Below are 9,603 nucleotides of genomic sequence, written 5' to 3'. Positions count from 1 at the left end.
GCCTCTTGAGAAACCTGTATGCAGGTCAGAAAGCAACAGTTAGAACTGGACGTGGAACAACAGACTGGTTCCAAATCAGGAAAGGAGTACGTCAAGGCTGTATATTGTCACCGTGCTTATTTAACTTGTATGCAGAGTACATCATCAGAAATGCTGGGCTGGAGGAAGCATAAGCTGGAATCAAGATTTCTGGGAGAAATATCAATAACCTCAGATATGCAGATAACACCACCCTCAGGGCAGAAAGTATTATAGTAAGAAGAACTCACCCTTGTGGTAAGAAGAACTAAAAAGCCTCTTGAAGAAAGTGAAAAAGTAGAGTGAAAAAGTTGGCTTAAAGCTCAACGTTCAGAAAACGAAGATAATGGCATCCAGTCCCATTACTTCATGGCAAATAGATGGGGAAACAGTGGAAACAGTGGCCAACTTTATTTTTTGGGCCTCCAAAATCACTGCAGATGGTGACTGCAGCCATGAAATTAAAAGACGCTTACTCCTTGGAAGAAAAGTTATGACCAACCTAGACAGCATATTAAAAAGCAGAGACATTACTTTGCCAAGATCTGTCTAGTCAAGGCTACGGTTTTTCCAATAGTCACTTATGAATGTGAGAGTTGGAATATAAAGAAAGCCGAGCACCGAAGAATTGATGCTTTTGAACTGTGATATTGGAGGAGACTCTTGAGAGTCCTTTGGACTGCAAGGAGATCCAACCAGTCCACCTTAAAGGAGATCAGTTCTGGGTGTTCATTGGAAGGACTGATATTGAAGCTGAAACTCCAATACTTTGGCCACCTGATGCGAAGAGCTGACTTATTTGAAAAGACTCTGATGCTGGGAGAGATTGAAGGCAAGAGGTGAAGGGGATGACAGAGGATGAGATGGTTGGATGGCATCACTGACTCAGTGGACATGAATTTGAGTAAACTCTGGGAGTTGGTGATGGACATGGAGGCCTGGCATGCTGCAGTCCATGGGGTCACAAAGAGTTGGACATGACTGAGCGACTGAACTAAACTGAACCTGCCCCTTAGAACTCAGAGAAAGTCATGGAGGCTGAAGCCAATTTCCTACAAACAAGAAAATGGGGACACAGGAAGGCTTCAGTGCCCAGGAACCTCACAGGGTCCTGCTCAGTTTCAAAGACATATCATTTTATAGCCTCTCTTCTACCGAGGCCTCATTCAACAGAGCCCAGGGAGGGCCTTTTGGGGGATGCTCATCCAGTGAAAGCCCCAGTGGGAACAGTGTCAAGGGGATGCAATGACCTGGTTCCACTTGGACAAATGAAATAAGATGGACGGAGTGATAAAAATCCAGATCCTGATCTCACTAACCTCAAAGCAGAAAAATCCTTTGCAGCTCTCTGCTCCTCCCTGATTTGACAGAGAGCCACATCGTCCATGCTATGTAAGATGCATCCCTGAAAGAAGATGGTGAAAGTCAAAGTGAATGGATTTGGCTGTATCAGGCACTTGGTCACTATGGCTGCTTTTAACCTGGCGAAGTAGACATCATTGCCATCAGTGACCCCATCATTGACCTTCACTACATGGTCTATGTGTTCCAGTATGATTCCATCCATGGCAATTTCCATGGCACAATCAAGGCTGAGAATGGGAAGCTCATCATCAATGGAAAGGCCATCACCATTTTCCAAGAGTGAAATATCACCAACATCAAATGGGGTGATGCTGGTGCTGAGTATGTGGTGGAGTCCACTCATATCTTCACTACCATGGAGAAGGCTGGAGCTCACTTGAAGGGTGGAACCAAGAGGGTCATCATCTTTGCCTTTTGCTGATGCCCCCATGTTTGTGATGGGTGTGAACCATGAGAATTATGACAACTTCCTCAAGATTGTCAGCAGTGCCTCCTGTACCACCAACTGCTTGTTCCCCCCCTCCCCACTGGCCAAGGTCATCCATGGCCATTTTGGCATGGTAGAGAGATTCATGACCACAGTCCATGCCATCACTGCCACCCAGAAGACTATGGATGGTTCCTCTGAAACCGTGGTGCGATGGCCAAGGGGTTGCCCAAAAACTCATCTCTGTTTCTATTGGCATTGCCAAGGTCATGGGCAAGGTCATCCCTGAGCTGAATGGAAAGCTCATGAGCATGTCCTTCCATGTCCCCATCCCCAACATGTTGGTTGTGGATCTGACCTGCTGCCTGGAGAAACCTGCCAAGTATGATGAGGTCAAGAAGGTGATGAAGCAGGTGTCAGAGGGCCGCCTCAAGGGCATTCTGGGCTACACTGAGGACTGGGTTGTCTCCTGCGACTTCAACAGTGATACTCACTCTTCTACCTTCGATGCTGGGGCTGCCATTGCCCTCAATCACCACTTTGTCAAGCTTATTTCCTGATACAACAATGAATTTGGCTACAGCAACAGAGTGATGGACCTCACGGTCTACATGGCCTCCGAGGAGTAAGAGTCCCTGGACCACCAGCCCTAGCAAGAGCATGAAAGGAAGAGAGAGGTCCTCAACTCTTGGGGAGTCCTTGCCCCACCTTGATCCTCCAGCACACTGAGAAATCTCCCAAGGCCCACACAGTTTCCATCCCAGACCTCTTGAGGCAGGCGAGGGTTAGGGAGCCCTACCTTGTCATGTACCATCAATAAAGTACCTTTACCAGATGGTAAAGCGTCTGTCTTGCAGTGCAGGAGACCCAGGTTCAATCCCTGGGTTGGGAAGATCCCCTGGAGAAGGAAATGGCAACGCACTCCAGTATTCTTGCCTGGAAAATTCCATGGACTGAGGAGCCTAGTGGGCTACAGTCCATGGGGTCGCAAAGAGTCAGACATGACTGAGCAACTTCACTTTACCCCCCAAAAAAGAAAAATAATAAAAGGAAGAAAATTTCTTTCCAAACTTTCCATGGAGTTGAGTCAGAATTCAAATCAGAATTGGAGGCATGAATAGAATTATATACAAAAGATGTTTGAAATCTTTGTGGTTCTGAGAGTTTCAAATTTTTTTTTCTTAAAGAGTTGTTATCTAGAAATCTATCTAAAATCAAATCTGCCTGGCTTGGTGTCTTCCAGTGGCTCTTGTCACACACTGGGCCAGTTGGTATGATAGCAGCCCTTTCTTTCCAGGATGTGTGTTGATCATATATGGGCATTTATGTGTTGGGCTTAACTCAGGAAGATTGTTTAGAAAACACAAATAGCAATTCCCTATATTGAACAATGAAGTCAATTCCTTTCAGAATACAGATCTATAATAATGATGATAACCAAAATTACCCATTAGTGAGCATTCATTGACCTTACTAGTACAAGCCATGCAGCATTATCCGCTGTGTCATGGGGATTACTGAGGTTCACCTCAGTAAAACAAGCTAGTGACAGTACAGTGGGAATTTAAGTCTAGGTGTGTTGCCCATAGTGATTGATTCAGAGGTGGTCGTATAACCCGTTAGGCCAATGGAAAGTTTTACAAATAATTTCAGAAGCCTGAAAAATTAATTTTAAGCCTTAACATTCTGTGATAAACTCCCAAAGGAACTTGTCTAAGAATGAAGCTAAAGCAGAGGGAAGCACGAGAAATGGAGAAAACTGGATCTCTGAGGACTGGATTTCAGCACCTAGAGATAGCTATACCTGAAGCCAACTAGCCCTGGTTTGCTTAGTTACATGAAACAATAGATTCTTTTTTTTTTTTTTTTTGGTTTAAGCCTCTATGTTGGGGAAGCTTGTCTCAAGCACACAAGCAGGTAATCTTTCGACCCCCTACTTACTTCACTATGTGAGAATGGGCTGTGAGCTTGGGACATCTCCTTTCTAGGAGATAAAGTCCCCAGAGCCTGTGCCGGGCTATCACCTTATGTGGGAATATCTTTCCCTGTTTCAGATTCCATGTTTCTACATGTGCTCCTTTTTCCTGCTTAAGCATGTGCGTGGTGACACCTGGCCAATGTACTATGGTATCTGTCCTCTTTGGGGGAGGGGACTGAATCCTGTTACTGCAACCCAAAAGGGATTCATGCAGGACAATTAGCCTGCATCTGAAGCCGAGAGGGAACTGCTAGCCCTGGGGCACCCTCATCTAACCTTGGAACTGATCTTGCTCTTTCCCTTCTGTGTGAGTAAAGCCTTGTCCATTCCAGCATCTGGGTGAGTTGTGCTGTCCTGGTGATTTCTTTACCAAGATGCAGCGGACAGAGTGTTTAGACTTCTGTTCCTGGTGATACATGACAGGTGCCACTTGCTCGTCACTCTTTGAAATACGTTTTTGCCTTGAAACTGAAAATGGAAAGGCTCTTGGCTATCTGTGTTCCCAAACTTTGTCTGAACTCCCCAGTTAAACCCAATAAGTTTATCTATCCTTCCCTCACACTTGTATCTGCTATCAATATTGTTTCATCACAATGGATGGTGGTTGCCTTTTTTACGTATCTGTCCTTCACTAGACTGCAAAATCTTGCAAGGCAGAGATAATGCCTGTCTGTGTGTATACGTGTGTGTGTGTGTGTGTGTGTGTGTAATTCTTGCCTCTAGGCCTCTTGAGAGATCCCTGGAGAAGGGCATGGCAACCCACTTGCCTGGAGAATCCCACGGACAGAAGAGCCTGGCAGGCTACAGTCCATGGGGTCTCAAAGAGTCAGACATGACTGAGCGAATAACACACACACATACACACACAGCACACACACACACAGGCCTAAATTGTCTCCTGAAATGCAAAGTAATAAAGATTTAATCAGAAAATTCTTCAGGAAAACTTAAGTATCAAGGTGCAGATTCTCCAACTCTGCCACAATATAACAACTCCTCCCATGATTCTTAAACTTTAACTTGCAAACAAATCCTGTGAACATCTTGTCAAAATGTAGATTCTATTTCAGAAAAGTCTGGGGTAAGACCAGAAATTCTCAATCCTAATAAGTCCTTTGGAAATTTGAGAAGCAAAATATTGGTATGTGTCTTTAGTTCTCTTTAGGACGATATCAGTTCAGAGCATGTAGGAAAATTCTGAAAAATCTCTTATTTGAATTCAATAAATTCCAACAGAGATTAACTTAATAAATTTTTTTGAGGCACAAACAGCCATTATTTTCTTAGGCAACAAATAAGTACTTTTTTGAGCACTGATATGAGTCTAGCTCTCAGCTAAATATAATGACATACAAAAAAAATATGAGATTAGTTCAGTGGAATCCAGTTTAGTCTTGGAACCCATTTTAGTCTTGGAGAGGGATGAGCATTGTTGATTTTAGGGATGTTATCAAAGTTTGTCATACTGCCAAAATTTGACAATATTTTCACTTGACATTATAGAACAAGAACAAGAGAAGATTCTGGAGCTCATCATCCATTTACACCTTGACATGAATTAATTAACTTTGCTTTCCTTTCTCTTATCCTAAAGAGATCCACCAAATAAGGAATGGGGATTTTGTTCTGGTGGCCAAGCCAATCCCCAAGAAAGGGGGATAATTCTAGAGGAAGACAGTGGGGATTCCTGTAGGGTGATGTTCTCTTTACTAGAGTTCCCTAAAAGGCTTCTGTGTATGACCCAAACCCAACTGTGTTGCTCAGGAGAAATGGCACCAAAGATAAGATGAAGTTTACTTATACTGAAGTTTTACATCTGGACCATAAGCATTATTGAATATTAATGACTGCAGGGAACTGAGTGATGGCTTGGTTCAATCCTCTCACTTCATAAAGAAGGAAGCTAGAATCCCTAGTGGAGTTTGGCTTGCTTAAACATACTTCTTACGCAGTGTGGGCCTGTTCTTCCCAGTTGGGGTTCTTTTTGCAGCATGAGGGCAGTGAAGCAGGGGGAGGCTAAGCACCCAGGCTCTTCTCTGTAGTCAGCCTGCTTGGCTTTAACTCCAACTTCTTCAGTTACTAGTGCACTTTGAGTGAGTTTTTGTCTGTGTCTCAGTTTCCTCATTCATAAAAAGGTGTTAATGATGGTAACTGCCTCTGCGGGGTGTGGTGAAGATTAAATGAGTTGATACAAGTAAAGTAATGAGTATAGTGTGGGTCCATACTTTGTTCTGGTGTGCTGCGATTCACTGAGCGCCTGAACTGAACTGAACGGATACTTTGTTCTGGACAAAATCCACTGGGGGCTCAATTTATCTTCTATAGCCACTCCCCTGCAGTAGGAGAAGAGTGTTTTTCCCTGGCTGAGGACCCAGCACGCTGTCCTAAGTTGAAGGACAGGCTGACCTCTTAAATCCACCACCCTAGTTGTCAGCTGGGGGCACTCAGATTTTGACAATCAGAGAAGGTCCCCTCAATCTCATACTTCCCCAGACAGGGCAAGTCCTCTTCCCACAAATGTCTGAACCCTGCCTCACCTTGTATTTCTGCAAATTCTCAGACCTTTCATCTTTGCTCTGGGGTCCCATGTCCAAGAAGGCTTCCCTTGGGCTGCACAGACCAGGCCACAAAAGTTAGCATCTTTTTTGATCCCCTGCCCAAGAATTCCCTTGTATGACCACATTCATTTCTGAAACTTTCTCAGGGAAGACAGAAGAATGGTTTGTAACAAATCCCTCTTAAAAGCCAAAAACAAACAAAACAAAAAACAACCCTTAAAAAACATCAATTAGATGTATCTCTTCCCTAAACTCCCTCAGCTTTTCTACTGCTTGCTGGGGGTGGGATGGAGGTGGGGTTAAGGGTTGGGGGTGGGTATGTTTTCTCTTAGGACCTTCCACCAGATTCTGTTAGTCTTGATTGTCCCAGATTTCTCACTCAAACAGGTTGTTTTTCTTTTGTTGCTTTAAAGTAACAATTCTCAAAGTGTGGTCTCAGAAACACCCTGGTCCCTAAGATCCCTTTATGGGGTCTGTGAGGTCAGACCATAATAATGCTAAGTGACTACTTGCTTTTTTCACTCCCTTTCTCCCTCTCTCAAGTGTACATTGGAGTATCCCAGGAGTTACATGATGTGAGGTGACATTCTATAATGAAATGTGTCAACATTCATTTGAACTAATATTTTCCAAGTGACCAACACATGATGTTACAAAATCATGCCTAAATGAAAGACCCATTCAAAGTGCAAGAGACTTCAAGAAGTAAGTTTATTTATATAGTTTTAGGTTCTTCATTGCAACAGGCCTCTAAAAAACCACCACTTATAGAACTTTGGTGCTGCATCAAAGAAGATTATCTACAATTATATGAAAAGGCTTCCCTCTATTTTCCAACCACACATCTCTCTGAGGCTGGATTTTCTTCATATACTTTAGTGAAAGCTATATAAAACAATTGATCAAAAGCAGGAGCAGATATGAAAATCCAGCAGATTCTACTAAGGCAGATAGATAATAAAGAGCTTTGTTAAGTATAAAACAATGTCAATTTCTCACTAAATTATATTTGGAAAATATAGTTATTTTTCATAAAAATGTTTTACAAACATATACTGGATTTATTATTTTTAAGTGTTAGTTTACAAATACTTCAGTGTTTTCAGTTTTAATTTCTACTATGGCAAATGTTGACAGATACAATCTGTGTAAACAGAGGCTCTTTGGGGTTCTTAACAATTTTTAAGAGTATAAAGGTGTCCTAGGACTCAAACTTTTGAGTACTGTCGTTTTAGAGCAACTCATGTCTTTGATTCCTGCCTCAAATCTACTGTACAAATACATGAAGTTACCTAGGCATTAACCAGTTTTCAGGTACTTTAAATATTTTACGTGAAGCTTACTTATTGTTTACCTTGGGAGGTAGGTATAATTATTATTCACATTTATACTCAAGGAAACTGAGTTTTGGAGAGGATTAGAAACTTGCCCAGCATCACACAACTAAAAAGTGGTAAAGGAAAAAAATTAAATTTAGGTAGGTCTCCATCTTATTTTACAGCCTAACTCAGCTGAAAAAAACAAATTCCTTTTCACGAACGGACCCCACTTTGCTTAGAGAGCAGTGGATGTTACATGTTCATTTGACAAATATTGCTGTTTTGGTTATGCTCTTTTCTGTGCTCACTTGGTAGATGTCTGGGAGCTGAAATTGACCCCACCCACCTTGAGCTGTCATTTGGGAAATGAAGACCTCAAGTGCGCTTTAGTCCTCAATCCACAGCAGGGATTGCCTGTCTTCCCCATTGCCTGGCAGCCTTTCTCTGGGCTCCTTTTAAAGTACAGTCTCCAAGTCTCTTCCAAGTGTGGACTTCTCCGTTCCGCAGATGATGCTCAGTTATCACTCAGTGGCTGAACCTGAATATTTGATAGACTGTGCGTTTAGCAGCAAGGTCAAGTTCCAAGTGGGCTCCTAATGGGTTACCTCTCACAGTCCAGAAACACAAGCAGGAGTTTCTGCCTCTCTCTCTGCGCCTTTACAGACCCCGCAGTCATGCCCACATGGGCACCTGGACCAGGAGTTCCTGGTGTCACTTGATGATCAGTGATCTCACCACAACTATTTTCGGTTGCAAAAATAAAGTTTGAGATGCTGTCACTGGGGGTCTCAGTGTGAAGGCAATCAGATTTCAAGACACACTGTCTGGAAAATTGTCTCTTAATGTGAATATTCTAAATATTTATTTAAGCTTCCTCCTGCCTCTGGGGCTTTCCAAGTGGCTCAGTGGGAAAAGAACCCACCTGCAATGCAGGAGATGCAAGAGATGTGGGTTTGATTCCTCAGTTGGGAAGATCCCCTGGAGGAGGGCATGGCAACCCACTCAAGTATTTTTGCCTGGAAAATCCCAAGGACAGAGGTACCTGGTGGGTACAGTCCATAGGGTCTCAAAGAGTCAGCCAGTACTGAAGTGACTGGACACACCAGCCTCCACTGCCCTTTCAAAAGCAAGAAAATTGTTCAAAAATCCAGACTTCTACACATAGTATTCCTAAAGTATACTGTGGGCAATGAGTGTAAACGTCTCTGCCCCAGCAACTCTTTGCAGAAACTTCTGTGTGACTGAGATGGCATTTCATATTCGAAATGGAGAATTATGGCATTTAACTAATTTGCCCAAAGGCACACAGTTAGTAAATGACTTTGGAATCAGAACATGGTTTAAACCTCAACTCTGATAGTAAATATTTGTGCTATTTCATCACATCTTTTAAAGTCTCTAAGCCTTGATTTCTCTATCTGTAATATGAGGGGAGGGTACTGTGATGATTAAATAAGGAATTCCAAGTTCTGAGCAGAGCATTTGGCATGTATTCAGTAAATTCAGCTATGATGGTTATTATCATACTGTTACTTTGATTGTTGTTTTACAACTCTTATCTGTTTTCACAACCATTCCTTCACTTTCTGTTATCAGTGGGCAGTAGCTGTGTGTGTCCAGCCAATGCTGAAGACAATTCTTGGTATTTGGGCTATTGGATACGAGTTTGAATGAATGAATAAATGACAAATGAAAAAAAAATGATGAAGTCTTGACACAGGAGACTTCTATTGATTAGTGAATTTCTAAATTGAAATACTAGGAAAGCTCTTTGGAAAAAAATCAGAGTTTCAGAAGTGACTACTGAGAGTAAACAGTGATGGACTGGGTTGAAGAAAGTCCCTGGGCAGGAGGGCAGCCAGAAAGTAGAGTCTCTAAATAACCCACGTGGGCCTCTGTACACAAGTGACTGAAGTGTGGCAAGTTCTTGCTGGAGGT

At 42.7% G+C, this 9,603-nt stretch overlaps 1 pseudogene; it reads left to right on the top strand.

The window, feature by feature from the left end:
* Nucleotides 1-1,412: 1,412 nt before the first annotated feature.
* LOC147377791 (glyceraldehyde-3-phosphate dehydrogenase pseudogene) lies at nucleotides 1,413-2,756 on the top strand (annotated as a pseudogene).
* The last annotated feature ends 6,847 nt before the right edge of the window (nucleotides 2,757-9,603 follow it).

This window comes from Bos grunniens, chromosome 2 (assembly GCF_055505025.1).
Source record: "Bos grunniens cultivar Pamir isolate PY7600 chromosome 2, Bosgru_T2T1.0, whole genome shotgun sequence".
NCBI lineage: Eukaryota > Metazoa > Chordata > Mammalia > Artiodactyla > Bovidae > Bos > Bos grunniens.
Note: the sequence above shows the minus strand (reverse complement) of the source record. Positions and strands in the feature narration are given on the sequence as shown.